This window comes from Apodemus sylvaticus, chromosome 10 (genome assembly GCF_947179515.1).
Source record: "Apodemus sylvaticus chromosome 10, mApoSyl1.1, whole genome shotgun sequence".
In the NCBI taxonomy this organism is placed as follows: Eukaryota; Metazoa; Chordata; class Mammalia; order Rodentia; family Muridae; genus Apodemus; species Apodemus sylvaticus.
Genome location: NC_067481.1, coordinates 45,620,391 through 45,637,915, shown reverse-complemented (window position 1 = coordinate 45,637,915; position 17,525 = coordinate 45,620,391). Strand labels below are relative to the sequence as shown.

Genomic DNA, 17,525 nt, shown 5'->3' with positions numbered 1-17,525 from the left:
AAATAGCAACAACAACAACAATGAAAGTAAGATAATAAGCTAGGATGGTAATATACCTGAGTTGGCAGAATGCTTGCGTGCATGAAGCCTGGATTCCATCGCCAACACTGAGAGCTCTGGGCTGGGATGTATGTGCCTGAGATCTCAGCTCATGGCAGATGGAGACAGGAGAGTCAGAAGTTCAAGGTTATCCACAGCTACTTGGGGAGTTGGAAGTTCTATCTTAAAAAAGAAGGGGAGTGGGAATGAGGTGGGGTTAGAGTAATTTACATCTACAATCTCAGCACTCTAGAGGTTGAGGCAGGAGGATAACTATGAGTTTGAAGACAGCCTGGACTAGATAGAGAGGTTCAGGTCAGTCTGGATTATAGAGCTAGAATGAGGGGGGGAGGGAGAATTAAAAATGGACCAGAATAGTGTCCCAAATGTCAGAGTTTGCTTCTAGTGTTTGTACAGTTGGCAGAGTAATTGCTTGTTAATATTTGGTAAATGAAAATGATAGCCAGTTATGAATCATTATTAACAAACAGGTTCAGACCTCTGTAGGTTGTTGTTGTTGTTTTGTTTTTGTTTGTTCTTATTTGTTTTACAAGATAGGATTTCTCTGTGGCCCTGCCTGTCCTGGAACTTGCTCTGTAGCTCGGACTGGCCTCAAACTCAAAGATCTGCCCTGAAAGGTGGCTTGTTGTTAAGAGCACCAAAGGGCTGGGCAGTGGTGACGAACAGCTTTTTTTTGTTTGTTTTTTTGTTTTTGTTTTTTGTGTTGGCTTTTTTTGTTTTTGTTTTTGTTTTTTTGGATTTGGTTTTTTTTTTTTTTCGAGACAGGGTTTCTCTGTATAGCTCTGGCTGTCCTGGAACTCACTCTGTAGACCAGGCTGGCCTGGAACTCAGAAATCTGCCTGCCTCTGCCTCCCAGAGTGCTGGGATCACAGGTGTGCATCACCACCGCCCAGGCTTTTCACATGTTAATAATTCCAAGTTCTGTGCTGCGCTACAGAACAGCACCCACAGACCAGGTCACAGTTGCCCACCATCGAGAAAGGGTACTGCTTCTCAGACCAGCATGCCGTCAGTCGTAAGATATCTCCTGTTTTCAGCATTGAAATGTGAGGGGAAACATTGCTGAAGGATTTTTGAAGTGGAGTAGATGATTTGTTAGGAGAATAAATGAAAGGGCTGAGCACAAGCACTGCCAGTCGACATTTTGCATTGAACCTGCAAGACAAGCCCTCACAGCAGGACAAGGTAAGCCAGCATTCCAATTAGAGCAAATTCTGAAAATGACATACTTACCTGGCAGGCAAGAAAGCATGATTACGAAGGGGTTCGAGGCTTGAGCATGGCATTGTTCCTAACGTTGGGGAACTCAGCTGCTTGATCTGAGGTGGGGGGAAATCTGTGCCGACTAAAGAAAAGGAAAGATTTGAGGGAGGAAAGCAAGAGGCAGTATTGATGTGCAACATTGAATAATGCAGCAAAGCAGGCCAGGAAGTGTGGAAGGCTTTCAGGAGAGATGTGTGCCTAATGATTTTAAACTCTTAAACTCAGGTAGCAACATTTGGAAGATGAGTCTAGTGTAATCAATTTTGAAGTGAGAGTAAGCGTGAGCAGAGTGGCCAGGGAGGGCAGGGCAGGGGCTTTCCAGCTGACCAGAGGGGTGACAAGTGTGAAGTCACTGTACTTTCAGCGAGAGGTGAATGTTTTCTTAGAGAAGTGTTTAATATCTATTTCTGGCTCTTCACTGCCTGAAAGGTTTGTTTGTGCTCCAGTCAGCTGTGATGCAAGGTGAAAAGAGCGCACAGTAAAAGGAAAATTACTACCCTCCCCCTTTAACATTTTATGTGTTTCCTGTGCATGTGGACATTTGTATTTATTTTTATATTTTTCCTAAAAACTTATTTTTTTTTTAAGATTTATTTATTTAGTTTATGTGAGTATACTGTAACTCTTTTTAGACACACCAGAAGAGGGCATTGGATCCCATTACAGATAGTTGTGAGTCACCTTGTGGTTGCTGGGAATTGAACTCAGGACCTCTGGAAGAGCAGACAGTGCTCTTAACCCCTGAGCCATCTCTCTAGCCCCTATTACTTATTTTTACGTGTGTGAATGTTTTGTTGACACTAGTACACCATATTTATGCAGTGCCCATGGAGACCAGAAGACGGCGTTGGATCTCCTGAAACAGGAGCTCAAGATGATTAATTACCATGTTAGGAACCAAACCAGGATCTTCTGGAAGAACAGCTAGTGCTCTTAACTGTTGAATAATCTCTCCAGCCCTTTAACACACACACACACACACACACACACACACACACACACCATTTTGTTCAGGTCTGGTGGGGCATGCCTTTGATTCCAGTACTCTGAAGGTAGAATCAGAAGGATTTCTAAATTTGAGGAGAGTCTGGTTTACATAGTGAATTCCAGGCCAACCAGGGTAACATAATGAAACCTTGTCTAAAAAAACAAAAAACAAACCAAGAGTGCTGATAAGGGTCTGGAGTATGATGCAGAAGCAAGGCGCTTGCTTAGCAAGCATGAGGCTCTGAGTTTAATATCCACCATCTCAGAACTGTGGTGGACAAGGAGCCAGATGTGGGGACACGGGGTCTAAAGTTTATCACTTAGTCTTTTATGGAAAGATTGCAAGTTTCCCGCCATTTGAGCTTCATATCGAGACCCTGCTTCTAAAAAAGAAAAAAATTGACCATAGAGGTCTAGAATACTTGTCTAGAATTAGCAGGAAGCCATGGGTTCAAACCCCAGAACAAAAAGGAAAGACAGACAAGGCATGTGCTTACAGTCTCAGCACTTAGGAGGTAAGGTTGGAAGATGACAAGTTCCAGGCTAGTCTTGGACACATCATGAAATCTTCTCTCAAAACAAAAAGGAGACAAGACTGAGGACCGTGAAGTAGCGTGGAAACTTGTTAACCTGTTACCTGTATTGAGGGCAGCAAGAAAGCGTGTGGAATGTCCAGAGTAAGGGGCTGGGGAAACCCCCGGCAGCAGAGGCACTACTGTTTATAAAGTACGTGAAGACAAGTATATTTTTACTACGTGTAGTAAAGAAGAAGGATTGGGGGCTGGAGAGATGGCTCAGTGGTTAAGGGCAGGCACTGACTGTTCTTTCAGAGGTTCTGAGTTCAGTTCCCAGCAACCACACAGTGGCTCACAACCATCTGTAATGGGATCCGATGCCCTCTTCTGGTGTCTGAAGACAGCGATAGTCTACTAAAACACATAAAATAAATCTTTTTAAAAAATGACTTTTTTCTTTCCTGTTTTTGAGACAGGGTTTCTCTTTGTAGCCCTGGCTGTCCTCGAACTTACTCTGTAGACCAGGCTGGCCTTGAATTCAGAGATCTGCCTGCCTTTGCCTCCCAGTTGCTGGGTCTAAAGGTGTGCATGCCACCATTGCCTGGTTTAAAGTATACTTTACTAGAGTCAAATGGGATAGATAGCTGCTGGTAATCCCAGCACTCGAAAGCCAGAGAGGGATCATGAGTTTAAGACCATACATAGTAACTCCCTGTGTCAGGTGTCAGTGAAATCAGTGTTGGCGCTTTACCCCTTTAGTCCCAGCACTTGGGAGGCAGAGGATCTCTGGGTTCAAGACCAGCCTGGTCTTCATAGTGAGTTCCAGGACAGCCAGTGCAACACAGTGACACCCTGTCCTGAAAAGCTAGAGAAAGAAAAAAAAAACAAAAAGAACCCATAGAAACAAACAAAAATGTTGGCAGTTCTTTTCTGCTTGTTAGATTGACTTATTCATTGTTTTTTTTTTTAATTTTTTTTTTTTTGAATCAGTTCTCCTGTTACCCAGACTGGTCTTGATCTAATTGCTAAGGATGACTTTGAACTCCTAATCTTCCTGTCACCTTCAAAGTGCTGAGATCACAGGCTTGTGCCAAACATGATTCAATTAGCTTCCTTTATTCCAGTCTCCTCTTCCTGTCTGTCCTAGGACACCGTGTCACTTAAAAACATGTTTTCTGCTGATTGCATGAAAACGTTCCAGCAGTGACATTTATCAAGTTAATTGCTGATTAATATATGAATCTTGTTCAAGGTGTTTATCCTCCCAGGTGTTGCCTCGAAGACTGAAGAGTAGATGTTTAAAGACACTGTTTTTTCTTTTGTTCTTGAGCCAGTGTCTCAGGTGGCGTAGCCTGGCTTCAAATTCATTCTGTAGCTGGGGATGATCTGGAACTTCTTGGTTCTTCTCTGTCCTAAGGACTAGGGTTACAGGCTTGCCGGGCACATCTGATTGCTGTGGTGCTGTGGGTGGAGCCAAGGGCTTCTTGAAAGCTAGAGAGAGAAGTTCTCAACAGCAGAGCTGCAGTCTAAGCCCTTACCTGTGATCCTCCTGCATCAGCACCCTGTATTCATATTACAGGCCTGTGCTACCAGGCCTAGCTAAAACATTGTTAAGTGTTCCTAGATGTGTATTTTATCTTCCGTGTGTGTGTGTGTGTGTGTGTGTGTGTGTGTGTGTGTGTTTAGCTTTGTTTTGGGAAGACATGAAGAAATTGGCTGTGGGTTTTTGTTTTTTTGTTTTGTTTTTTTTGTTGTTGTTGTTGTTGTTTTTTTTTTTTGGTAGCTCGATCAGGTTCAAACGTGCTTAACAACTCAGCCTCCCCCCACCCCCAATTGGTATCTAGCTGCTTCTATGTGCTGTTTTCTCCTGTGAGGTAATTAGAATTTTCTGTCTGTTAGTGTTTCCTGGATCCTGTCTCTTAACTTTTTCCACAGCATATTTTTATCTCAGTTGCCTAGTTTTATTTTGTTCCTGCTACTGCACATCAGTTGCTTTGCTCAGTGACCTTACTATCAAACACAGATGATGTTTCCTTTTTTTTTCTTTCTTTCTCCCCCCCGCCCCCAAGACAGGGTTTCTCTGTGTAGCCCTGGCTGTCCTGGAACTCACTCTGTAGACCAGGCTGGCCTTGAACTCAGAGATCCGCATGCCTCTGCCTCCCAGAGTGCTGGGATTACAGGCGTGCGCCACCACCGCCCAGCGATGTTTTCTTTTTAAAATAGTGTTTTTCTACACATATGTTTTGCCTTTGTGTGTGTTTGTGCCAGAACAACATGTGAGGCCAGAAGAGGGTCTTAAACCCTTAGGACTATAGTTACAGATGGTTGTGAGCCACCACATGGGTGCTGGAATTGAACCTGGGTTCACTGGAAGAGCGGTCAGTGCTCCTAATTGCTGAGTCATCTCTCCAGCCCCCAGATGAAGCTTGTCATTCTTTAGTTTCATTATCAATCTACTTCTTTAAGCTGATGTCCACTCTGTTTCCTTTTGAGACAGAGTCTTTGGTACAGTTCCTGGAAGCCTGAACGGGGAAGACTTTCCCTGTTTCTGCCTCCAAGTACTGGAACTAAAGGCCTGCACCAAATCTGGCCCAAGATTAATTTTTTATTTTATGTGTGCACCTGAGGGTGTACACATTTACCACCTTTATGTAGGTGGCTGAGGAGGCCAAAGGCATCATATCCCTTGGAACTGGAGTTACAGACAATTGTGAGGGTGTTGGGAACTGAACCTGGATCCTTGCAAGAGTAGCACTTTGGTATTCTATGGGAAGGCTTAGAAAGCCATCACTGCCACAAATGCTCAGACATTTAGCCAGGCATAGTGGTGCCCATCTGTAATCTTCACCCTGAAGAGGTGAACACACAATGAATTCAAGGCCAGCCTCAGTAGTTTACTAGTTTGAGGGTAGCCTGGGCTGTATTTGATCCTATCTCAAAAAGAAAAGAGGGCAAGGGGGTGGGAGTGGGGGCAGACTCTCAAACAGAAAGAGATTCTTTTAGAGTATTTTGAAGTAATACAGTTATTTTCCCAGAAAATTAGTGAGAACAAGATGAAAAACTAGCTGGGCGGTGGTGGCACATGCCTTTAATCCTAGCACTTGGGAAGCAGAAGCAGGTGGATTTTTGAGTTTGAGGCCAGCCTGGTCTACAGAGTGAATTCCAGGACAGCCAGGGCTATACAGAGAAATCCTGTCTTGAAAAACCAAAAAAAAAAAAAAAAAAGAAAGAAAAGGAAAGAAAGAAAGAAAGAAAGAAAAATGAAAAAAAACCTATTAGAATTAATAACAGTGCAGTTACATGTCAATGTACAGGAATCATCACTTAGGGTGGCCTTTGAGGTTTCAAACCCACCCCAGTTCAGCGTCCCCACCTCCACCCCCTCTGCCTCAGGCTTGTACTTGTGGATCAGATGTAAGTTCTACTGCTCCAGCACGTAGCTTGCCTACTGCCATGCTCCCCTCCATGATGGTCAACAGATTCACACTTCGAAACCATAAGCCCCAATAAACCTTTCCTTCTATAAATCACCTTGGCAGTGGTGTCTTATCACAGCAGTGGAAAAGTAACTAAGACACCTAGGGCATATGTTTCTTTGGAGGTAGGAGAATGATGTGAATTGACTTGTGATTAGAATATAGTTGATATGGAAATGAATTGTAGAGGAGCTCAAGACTGGTGGCTAGAACTTACACACCTCCTATACTAATTCCGATGAGAGTTGAGTTGATGGTAAGTTGGATGGAGTTGTAACAGTAACTTATTTGCCTGATGTAATTGTCATCTTGGAGACTTACTGCCTCAGTGGGCCAACCTAGGCCCACTGTACAAGCTTCTAACCTCTGTACAGTCTTAGGCTAGAATGTTTTCAGCCTCAGACTTACTGCTGAATAAGCTCACCTTTCTGAGTTGGCTGGTTCAACTCAGCTGTTCTGGCTCAAACTCCTCTCCAAACTGACTGACTGAATTCGACTTCTCTCAGCTTTTCTTGAATTACTCTGCTTGGCCTCAAACTAACTCTGGCAATCATTCTCTGGTTCTTTCTCTTTTCATCTATATCTATCTAACTTGCTCCTTCTGCAACCAGTTTCTCTGTAAGACCATCCTGGTAAAACTGCCTTCTTCTCTTTCTGCACTGCTCCCTCTTAAGTAGCTTCCCTTTCTCTCCTGAGAGTTGAGCATAACCTATTCTGTCAAATCTTACTCTGATTCGTCATTTTGTCTGCCACTCAATTAGATAATCACTTTCAAACATGGGTGCTTCCTTCTACAAACTAACTTAACCTTCATTGTTTGGGATTAAAGATGTGATTACTAAGGCTGTGCCACACCACAACTAGAAATAATTTTTTTCAGTAATTAGCACAATCACTGGGTTCTAGTATGATCAAATATCCTGGAACAAGAGTGATGGTAGACGGGCTGGAGAGATGGCTCAGCGGTTAAGAGTACTGACTGCTCTTCCAAAGGTCCTGAGTTCAAATCCCAGCAACCACATGGTGGCTCACAGCCATCCATAACGAGATCAGACGCCCTCTTCTGGAGTGTCTGAAGACAGTTACAGTGTACTTACATATAATAAATAAATACTCTTAAAAAAAAAAAAAAAAAAAAAAAGAGTGATGGTAGAAAAGCTGTAGATGTGGACAGAGTCTGTGTGTCTTTGGGAATGAGGTTGAAGGCCTGATTGGGTCTTATAGCTGAGGGTGTGGGCAAAGGAGGAATAGTGAGCAACTTCTAAATTATTACATGGAATTAGGTGAATAAACTATGTTGCTCTTCATCAACAAGGGTAAGAATAACAAAACACATTTGTAAAGACTCAGTCTTAGCCATGCCAGATTTAAGATGCTTGAAATAGATAGTTGAATGGAAAAACCTGGCCTTTCCAGGGACAAGGAGGAGCTGGAATTTCAGACTTGGAAGTTCTTGAAGTTACAGAATTAAATCAGGAGGGCACCTAAGGGTGGCTTGAGGCTAGAGCAGAGAAGCTTCTGAAAGGAACAGCTATCGAGAGAGAAAGAAATCCAGGAGTTAAAAAACAAGTCAGGTAAAGAAGCACTTCAGAGCTGTATATACACATCTGGGTACACTTAGTGGCTGAGGCAGGAAGGCCATGAATTTAGGCCAACCTGAACTGTGACTGGGGGGAGCAGAAATACCTTTCAGGAAGGCGTAGTCTGCTGTGTTGGATGCTGTTGAGGGTCAGGTACGAATGAGAGTTCTTAAAGGATTGATAACCCTGAGATTACTATTTTTTTGTCTAAAGCTGTTGACTGGGGAATGAAAATGGAAGTCTGAGTGCAGAGGATTTAGGGGAAAATGAAACACGCATTTGATTCCTTTTTCTCTCATTTTTTCATAGAAAACAATGACATTTTTGTTTAGAAGTCAGTTCTTTTCTCTTTTGATTTATCGTTATCAGTGCTGGGGATTAAACTCAGAACCTGTGCCATGCTAGGCAGGCATTCTATCAGGGAGGTAGATCTGCTGTCCCCTCCCTCCCTCTTTATATGTGTTTAGTGTTTGCCTGAGTGTGTGTGTGTGTGTGTGTGTGTGTTCTTGTATGTGGGCACCCATGTGCATGGGTGTATGTGCGTTGGTGTTTGTGCGTATTTAGGCCTGAAGTTAATGCTGGATGTGTTCTTTGTTTTCCATCCTCCATCCCCTACCCCCCAGCAGTGTCTCACAGTGTGGCTCTGGCTGCCAGGAACTACTATCTAGACCAGGCTGGCTTCAGATTTACAGAGATCTGTCTGCCTTTGCCTCCTGAGAGCTGGGATTAAAGGCATAAATCACTTTCCACCTTAATTTGAGGAAAAGTCTCTTGCTGAACCTAGAGCTGCCTGGCGTCTGAATGCTGGCATTATAGGTTTCCTTTATATTTGCCCAGAGTTTATGGGGGGTGGGCCGGGGAGGGGTGGTGGTGGTGGTGGTCTGGGAATCTGGAGTCTGGCCCTCACACTTGCCCCATGATTGCTTTATCTACTGAGCCACCTGCTTGGTCCTCACCCCAGCCCCATTTTTTCTTCTTTTAGATAGGGTCTTGTATAGCCCAAGTTGGCTTTAAACTGTGTGGTTGTGGGAGGCCCTTAACTACTGATTCTCCTGCCTGCTGCCTGTATTTCCTCAGTGTCAGGATTATAGGCTAGAGCTATCAAAACAGTTTTCTTTTAAATAACTCTGGCTATGTACATCAAGTAGCCAGAACTTGCAATTCTCCTGCCTTCACCTTAATGCAAGGATTACAGTTATGTGACACCTAATATAGATTTCCTCCCTGTTTGAGACAGGGTCGTACTCTGTAGCTCAGGCAGGATCAATTTTCAACAATCCGGCCTCAGCTTAAGTGTGCTGGGATTACTAGCATGAGCAACCATGCCGGACTTTTTTTTAAAAAACTTCCTGTCATTGTTACTAAACCCTTACCTATTTGTATCCAAAAAGATTATATTTTTATTGAAATACTATAATTTCTCAATATTTCATGCTAGTGTTTTAAATGACATTCTGCTTTCTAAAAACTTGCTGTCATTGGTGCTGATAAAATACAAGCAATGAGTGAGGGAATCTGACTTTAAGGGTTAGGTTCCTGGCCTTGGGAAAGTAAGGAGGTTTGACCTTGGCCTTAGTTTTCCTGGCTGTCAAATAAGGATAACGAGACCAGTTTAGCTCACAGTTCATGGTTGTGAGGTATGACTGACTATTAATGAAAATAATTGTAAAACATTTTTGCAAGTTCAAGTGTGATATAAATGTTAAATAATAGATCTTTATTGGGATGTTGTGAAAATTAGCAACATGATGTCTGTTAGAGGCTTAAGTTCCTTTTGAGAAAGGTGATATGTTTTTTTAAAATACTATTTGGGGAAAAATTCTCAGAATTTGTGACATGATATTGCTACCCTAATTTCTAGAATGTATCAATTATGACACCATAATGAAGCAGCATCTTATTAAAGACACATTTCCTTAGAGATTTATTACAATATCACTTTACAGGTTCCTATTATAGGGATTTTTTTTAATTTAGGAAAAAACTTTAAACTTCATTATTATCTCAAGTGTATGTGTGGAAGTTAGAGGACAATTTTGTGGGATCAGTTCTGTCCATCTTTTTTTTTTTTTTAAGATTTCTTTCTTTCATGTATGTGGGTACACTCTCACTCTCTTCAGACACACCAGAAGAGGGCATTGGATTGCCATGACAGATGGTTGCTGGGAATTGGACTCAGGAATTGTTGGAAGAGCAGTCAGTGCTCTTAACCACTGAGCCATCTTTCCAGCCCAGTTCTGTCCATCTTTATATGGGTTCTGAGGCTTGAACTCTAGGAGGTCAGGCAAGCACCTTTAGCCACTGAATCATTTTGCCAGCCCCTTTTATATGATTTTCATCCTCTTGGTGTTTGGTTCATGTAGAAGGATGAATGGCACTCTGTGGTACTTATAATAGTGTGGAGTATGTACTAATCTGGTGGAGGGTTTACTATTTATATTTAAAGCTTCGTAGCCAACCAATAGAAACACTGAAAAACCGTCTTCATTGTAGTGAACACTATATAGACACTTGAGTGCAATTAGGCAGCAATTCTCAACTTGGGGGTTAAGACCCCCCTTTGGCAGACCTCTCTCTCCAAAACTGTTTACATTAGAACTCAGAACAGTTGGAAAGTTATAGTTGAGAAGTTGCAACAAAATAATTTTATGGTGGGGGGCGTCAGCAAACTGTGAGGAGGAACTGTACTAAAGGGTCTCAGCTTTAGGAGGCCCGAGAAGCGCTGAGTTAGGTGATGGGTTCAGTTAGGATTTAAAGAAGGCAAAAATTAGCACTGTATTCCACACCTGGGTCTAAATGTAGAATCAGTGTGATCATTATCTATCATGTACTTGGGACATGCTTGAAATTTGAATCTCTTGGACTTTTTCTTAGTCTCTAAAGTGACATTGACTATAGGGGAACATTAGGATAGACCTGATACAAGGGAAAAGTGAAATCTTTTATGTGGTGAGATTGCTGATAGGCTCAGAACTTCTTCCTGCTTATAGTTCTGTTGGGATCCTGTGTTGTCTACAGCCTAAGGACCTGTCTATTTCTAATTTTCTAATCAGTATTTTCTGATACTGATTTTCTATAGGTTGGAATTGAATCTTTGAATCTTTAGAATGTAGGTTTCTGTTTCACTCCATTATGTCTCCTCCTTGTCCTCCCCCTCATCGTTTTTAATACAGGGTCTCATGTAGCTTAATTTGGTGCTGATCCTTTTCCCAAGTGTGAGGATTACTTGTATTAACCTACCTGGTCTCTATAACCTCTTATATCAAAGACAGGTAAAAGCTTAGTTTTTCTTTCTTCTTTGATGTTCCCATCTTGCTTTTACTGTACACAAGCTCTATTTGAGGTGTGTGTGTGTGTGTGTGTGTGTGTGTATGTGTGTGTGTGTGTGTATGGTGTGCACGTGCACTTGGTGACTAGACAAGGAGATCCTGGCCTAGCCTGGTGACACAAAACAAACCCTTGAGCTACTTGAGAAGCTAAGACAGGAAAATCTCAACTCTAAGGCCTGACTTGGCTAGGGTGAATGGAAGGCTAGCCTGTGTCTAAAAAAATGAAAGGTTAACAGAAGAGCATGCGGCTCAGCATAGAGTGCGTGTCTAGCATGCATGAAGCCCTACAGCAATCTGTTACCTACACATGCTTGCTTTCCTTTTTAGATTTATCATTTTATTTTATGTATACGAGTGTTTTGCTTGCATGTATTTATGTGTCTGGTGCTTGCAGAGACCAGAAGAGGATGTTGGATCCTCACACAGGGGAAATTCAGACTGTTGAACTACACTTTTGGTGGAACCAAACTTAGGGTTTTTGAAAAAACATTTCTCTTAACCACTGAGCCCTCTCTCCAGGTGCACCACCTATCCTGTCTCTGGCCTTGGCAGGCCTCAGTCTCCCTTTGGAGTTTAAGATGGCCTTGAACTTCAGATTCTCCTATCTCCATCCTGGGATTATAGGCCGGTGGCCCTGTACTCAGGCCCTTGAGGTTATGTATTTCCTACACGACTTAGTTCATGCTCTTTGAATACTTTCTCCTTTGCTTTTATTCGTTTTCTTACTGGCATGTAAAAATTCCTTGTATATTGTTGGCATCAGCTCTTCTTAATAAGCATTGCAAATACCCTTTTAGGCTATGAATAGGAAGTGAGAAGGCAGCCTCTTGCAGCAAATGCTAATTCAACATGGTGTTTGGTTAAATTAGTTGCTTGCCCTTGGTTTTTGGAGCAATGGTAAGCTTCTTTTGTTTCTCCTCTTTCAGAGACACATAGAACAGCTCCTTCTGTCTGAAATAAAGTTTGGCTCTGTGTTGGTTATAATTTGCTTTTTCTGGCTGGCACAGCCTTCTTTTTGTTTTCTGTCTTCTGACAGATTATAGAATTGTGGGGAAACAGCGTCCAGGGCTTTTTCAGGAACTGTGCCATTTTATCTACAGGAGAAGCCATTGGCTTTGGCACTTAAGAAAATTGGCTCTGTAGTTAAAGATGCCAAATCATGCTTGATCTGCAAGCTTGCTGTCTCATTTTGTGTATGTGTGTGAAACTTTTTCAAGATGTTGGCTTTTTTTTCTTTTTCTACCATGTGCTACCCAGTCAGTATGAGGAATTAACTAGCAACTTATCCCTCCAGCAGCCCACCCCAACACACACAGCCCAAGCCAGCATCCTAAACCACAGAGAAGATCAGGGAGGTGCTATCACAAAGTGTCCCTTTTGAATACCTTATCTGTCTTTGAGCTTTTTTTCCCCCAGGTTTATCTGCTAATGACTTTTCCGTGGAGTCCTGAATTATTTAGTTAGAAATGACTTGCCAGCCAAGGTGTCCTTCTGGTTTATTTGCTGTTTTGTTCTGTTTCTGAGATAGGGTTTCACTTTGCTGCCTGTGCTAGCCTGGAACTCACGCTTTCCTTGAACTCAAATGCCTCCTCAATAGAGAATCAGCGGTTTGAGCCGCCATGCTCTGCCCCACGAGCTCTCTCGATGTAGGTCAGTCGGTCCCAGGTCTCTCAACCTAGGCTGCCTCCAACTTCTGATCTTCTTGACTCTACTACTTTGCCTGCTTTTGATGGAGCCTGAACCTAATCCTTAATGCACGCTAGGCAACCATTCCACCACCCAAGCTACATCCCCAGCACACCCCTCGTTTTTGTTAAATGAACCCCATATATTGCTCCACCACCACAACCCAAGAAACCATACCATTTTGAGTATATTCCATCCCAGCCAGTGTCCCCTTAACACTGCCATTAGCTATTTAAGTTTGGGTATAGACGGTCAGTTAATGGACTGTCAGTGTTAAACAACTTTGGGCATGTACTTTTAAGGAAACCTGGTTCGTCTGCATCTTAATTATACTGAAATCTGATAAGGAAGTGGCCATTCCAGGATTATTGAGTGTAGGTGCCTTGGATGTGATACAGGTTGAAGCCAACTTTGTGACCTTTGTACGTTTCCTTTTATTTATTTTTGCGGAAGATTTGATGTGTTCCGTCCCACGTCCACCAACTTCCAGATACACTTTCTCACTTCTCTCCTTTCCCCCAGTTTCTCTCAGGGAAAGCAAGAATTTCCAACATAAAATTGTTGCAGTTGATTAACACCTAAATATTTCCATCGTTTTGACAGAATTCAGTTGATTAGTCTGAGAAAAGAAAGGTAAAGCAGAGAGGCCTGGAGAGCATCCTTTTTGTGGTTGGGTGTCTTCCGGTGGTTACTTGGTTTGGAAGTCTGAAGAAGCGTTTTGGCAGGAAACACCCGAGGGCTGGTCACTCTTAGTACCCAGAGTGGGTGGAGGAGAAGGAGAAGCGGCAGGCGGAGCATCACCTGGCCCGGCCGCTGGATGCTCGGCTCCCAGCTTCCTTGTGGGCACCAGGAGAGACGGGGGCAGCGGTAACAAAGAGGAGCCGTGCCGGGGCCGGGGCCCGGGTAGCTGGCCTATCCCCGGCGGCTGACCTCCCAGTGGGCCTCCCCAGTTGGCTGTATGGCAAGTCGCTCTGCTGGTTCCTTGGCTCAGGATTGGCTCTGTAGACAGGAGGGAGCCTGCAAAGAGCAAGGATGGAGTTGAGGGGGCGGGGCTGGCTTCCGGCGGCGGAGGGGAGCGAGCCGGAGCCGGCTGGGGGAGGGGGTGTAGGCGCACCGCGGAGTGCAGCGCTCTCGGTGAGCCTGGCACCCGGAGTAGCCGTCTCCCCCTCCCCCTGCCTGAGCCTCTAGAAGCCCTCTCTCTCTTCTGTCCTCCCTGGACTGGGGCAAGCAGGGCTGCACTGTCCCAGGCCGGCGGGGCGGAGCCTGGAGCCCCACTGAGAGCTGCAGAGCCAACCTCACCTCCTGCCCAGGGCGCAAGGTGTGTGTGTTTTTTCTAACGCCACCCGGACTTTAGCCGACTTAACCTTGTAAGAGAGGGGAAATGGAATGGGAAGTATGATCTCTGTGTCTCGTCACCTTATCTTTATTTTCCAGTTCTACCTTTCATCCTTTTTTCTATCTCTTCATCTCACCCCTGCAGCTGGTTAAGGAGATTCAGGACACTTCTCTTTTTACCGACATGTAGATGTCGGCCGCGTAGTAAATTGCACAAATGGGAAAAAGAGGATCCCTTTTCATGTGGCATCTGATGCAGTAAACTGGCGGGGGGAAAGATAGAACCCAGGATTGGCTTTTTGAAGCTGTAAGCATCTGCGTTTATTAAGACTGCCCTATTCTCTTTGAGTCGGTCTTAATCTGCAGCAGTAATCTTCAAGAGTCGGAGGTTTTGGTGGGAAGGAAGAGCAGCCCTCCGGCTTTGGTAGTTAAAAGCAATCCTGATAACTGTTAGTGATGAACTCTGGTAAAGTCTCTTTCTCGAGAACACTGTCACAGGCTTTGTGTATTGGCTCAGCCCTAAAGGAGACAGAGCTGGAGCTGGGAAAACTTACCTTCTTACTGAACTTGAAGGCCTTATCTGCTTCTCCATTGCTGTATGTCTTATAGTCACAGGTTAGTGATATTCAAGGGTTCATGAAGGGATTTGTTTCTGTCACCAAAGCTGCATCTTTTAAAAAATATAGTTTGACTTGTTTGTCTTTTTAAGAGCTCTCCTTAATCTTTTATTAATTTGGGTGGCTGTATCATTACAATTTAGACGATTTTTATTTTTGGAGTTCTTTGCCTTTATAACTTACGGATTTTTTTTTTTTTTTAAAGAGGAACTTCCTCTATAGTTCAGGTTCAACCTGGCATGGAATTCCTATCATCCTGCTCTAGCTTCCTGCAAACTACTGGCAATTAACAGGTGTGCACCATTGTGCTAGATTTGGATTCTTTCTGAATTACATGGGTCTCTACAGCTTAAATTAGGAACTTCTTTACATATTTTAAGTAGAAGGAAAGTTACCAAGTGAAGGTGAAATGCCCAGGAATTACAATATTAGGAACAAATGACATGCTTTTGGATGGCAGTGTCTGTGTTATCTTTGTTTTTTGTTTTGTTATTATTTTTTGAAGACAGAGTCTCCCTCTGTTGTTGCCCTGGCCTGGTAGCTAAGTTGTCTTGGAATTTATAGCAGTCAACCTAACCTGCCTTTGCCTCAGCAGTGCTGGGACAATAGCCACCATCCCTGCTTGGTCTTTTATATGGTGTTTTCCATCAGAGGTGTTGGGGACTGTCTTTAGTTCTGTGTTGATTAGCAAAGAAGAGGTGAACACCAGTGTCTTGACAACATTTTATATAAATATTAACTAAAGTGATTCATTTATTTTCATCTTCCAGGTTTAATTCCCAATGGTTGTTGTAACTGGAGTTCAGATTTGAAGATATAATTGATGTTCTGCAGCTGTGTCACAGTTTTAGCTGGATGAGTAATTTTTCTTGATTTATTTTATCTCTAGCCAGTCAGGAACAATTGGGATGAGAGTGAAGTATGGAAAATAGGGGGTAGGGTGCTTGCTTAGTGTCTAGGGGGCTCTGTGGAGATGAGGGAGCAGAGATTAGAGCCTCAAGGCCAACCTGCGCTATACCACCCTGTCTCAAAGCAATAAACAGAAGAAAGATAGAATTGATGGGACAGGAAGTCACCTCAGTGATGGAAAAAAATAGATCAGGAAATGAACTTTGTCTCCATGTGTGCATATATGCACACACACATACACAGATACGTATTTTATACACATAACATTTCAAGTAAGTATTAGTATTGCATTTTTTACAAAAAGGAAATTCATAATAACCCTATGTTGGCTTTGAAGTTTGTTTGTTTTTAAAGGCTTTTATCCCTAAGGGCTCCAAATTATGTTTAAATTGGGAAGGGAAGAGGATCCTCCAGACAGATCTTACCTAACTTGTTACAGAGAATAGTGTTAAAAATCACTGGCTCGAGCTTTGGACAGTTAGTGTATTGAATAAAATATAAAATACTTAATTTTTTGTCTGATAGAGACAGGGTCTCACTATATAGTTCTGGCTGGTCTGGAATTCAATGCACAGGCTGGTGTCTTTTTTGGGGGAGGGGATTTGGTTTTTTTTTTTTTTCCGAGACAGGGTTTCTCTATGTAGCCCTGGCTGTCCTGGAACTCACTCTGTAGACCAGGCTGGCCTCGAACTCAGAAATCCACCTGCTTCTGCCTCCCAGAGTGCTGGGATTACAGGCATGCACCACCCTTGCCCCAGCTCAGGCTGGTGTCAGACTCAGGAGATCTGCCTGACTTTGCTTTCCTAGCTGTGGGATAAGAGGTGTGACTATGACACCTTTGAAGTGTGCTGAGCTCTCTAGCAAGGTGGGGAAGTCAGAGCAAGAAACGTACCTGGACGCAGTGCTGCTTTGGTCTGTTTGCCCTCCTAGTTGATACCCTAGAGTTTCTTTTCTCTTTTCCCAGCTGTGAATACTTAATATGGCTTTCTATAAAGCTATATTATACTTTGCTCCCTGTTTTTTGTCTTGTTTTTGAGATAGGGTCTTATTCTGTAGCAGAGTCAAGGTTAAGGTGTGTGTGTGTGTGTGTGTGTGTGTGTGTGTGTGTGTGTGTGTGTATGCATGTGCAGGTTAAGGTGTGTGTGTGCATGCATGTGCAGGTTAAGGTGTGTGTGTGTGTGTGTGTGTGTGTGTGTGTGTGTGCATGCATGCATGCATGCATGTGCAGGTTTACTGCTCCCAGTGGAGGCCAGAGGTTGACATCAAGAAATTTTCTTCAAATGGCTGCTTTCCTTTATTTAAGAAAAATGTCTTAAAATTTTCATTTTATGTATGTAGGTGGTATGCCTGTGGGTCACAGGTGTGCCTGGTGCCCCTGAAGACCAGAACTTGTGCTGTAGACACAATATTGTAAGCTTCTATGTGGGTGTTTGGAATTTAGCCCAGGAAGAGCAGCCAGTGCTGTTTGTTAGCCACTCCTCTATCCCCTTGACCTTATTTTTCAAGTCAGGATTTCTTACTAGATTGGACCATGCTGACTCAGACAGAGCAAGCTTCCAGGCCCCCTGGATCTCTGACTCACACTATGGTTATAGATACCCTCTGCCTCACCTGGCATTCATGTGGATGTTAAGGACGCAAATTCAGGTTGGGTTTGTTTGGTTGTTTGGGTTTGGGTTTGGGTTTAGTTTAGATTAGTTTTTTTGAAATAGGGTCTTTATGTGGTTCTGGCTGTCCTAGAACTCTATGTAGACCTGGCCTGGAACTC

General features: G+C 43.3%; 1 protein-coding gene across 3 annotated transcripts in view; it reads left to right on the top strand.

Moving 5' to 3' along the window:
• The window catches only part of Fam222b (family with sequence similarity 222 member B), a 60,770-nt gene that overhangs the window by 4,856 nt on the left and 38,389 nt on the right, over nt 1–17,525 (top strand). Inside the window, exons 1-2 of one of the 3 annotated variants that reach the window (XM_052193967.1) lie at nt 13,970–14,214; nt 15,619–15,707. The exons of 1 other annotated variant lie outside the window; for it this stretch is intronic. The gene's annotated coding sequence lies outside the window, so the exon portion shown is untranslated. Of the gene's footprint in view, nt 1–13,969; nt 14,215–15,618; nt 15,708–17,525 lie in introns of those variants that run through there. One more of the 3 variants, XM_052193966.1, reaches the window with a different exon arrangement.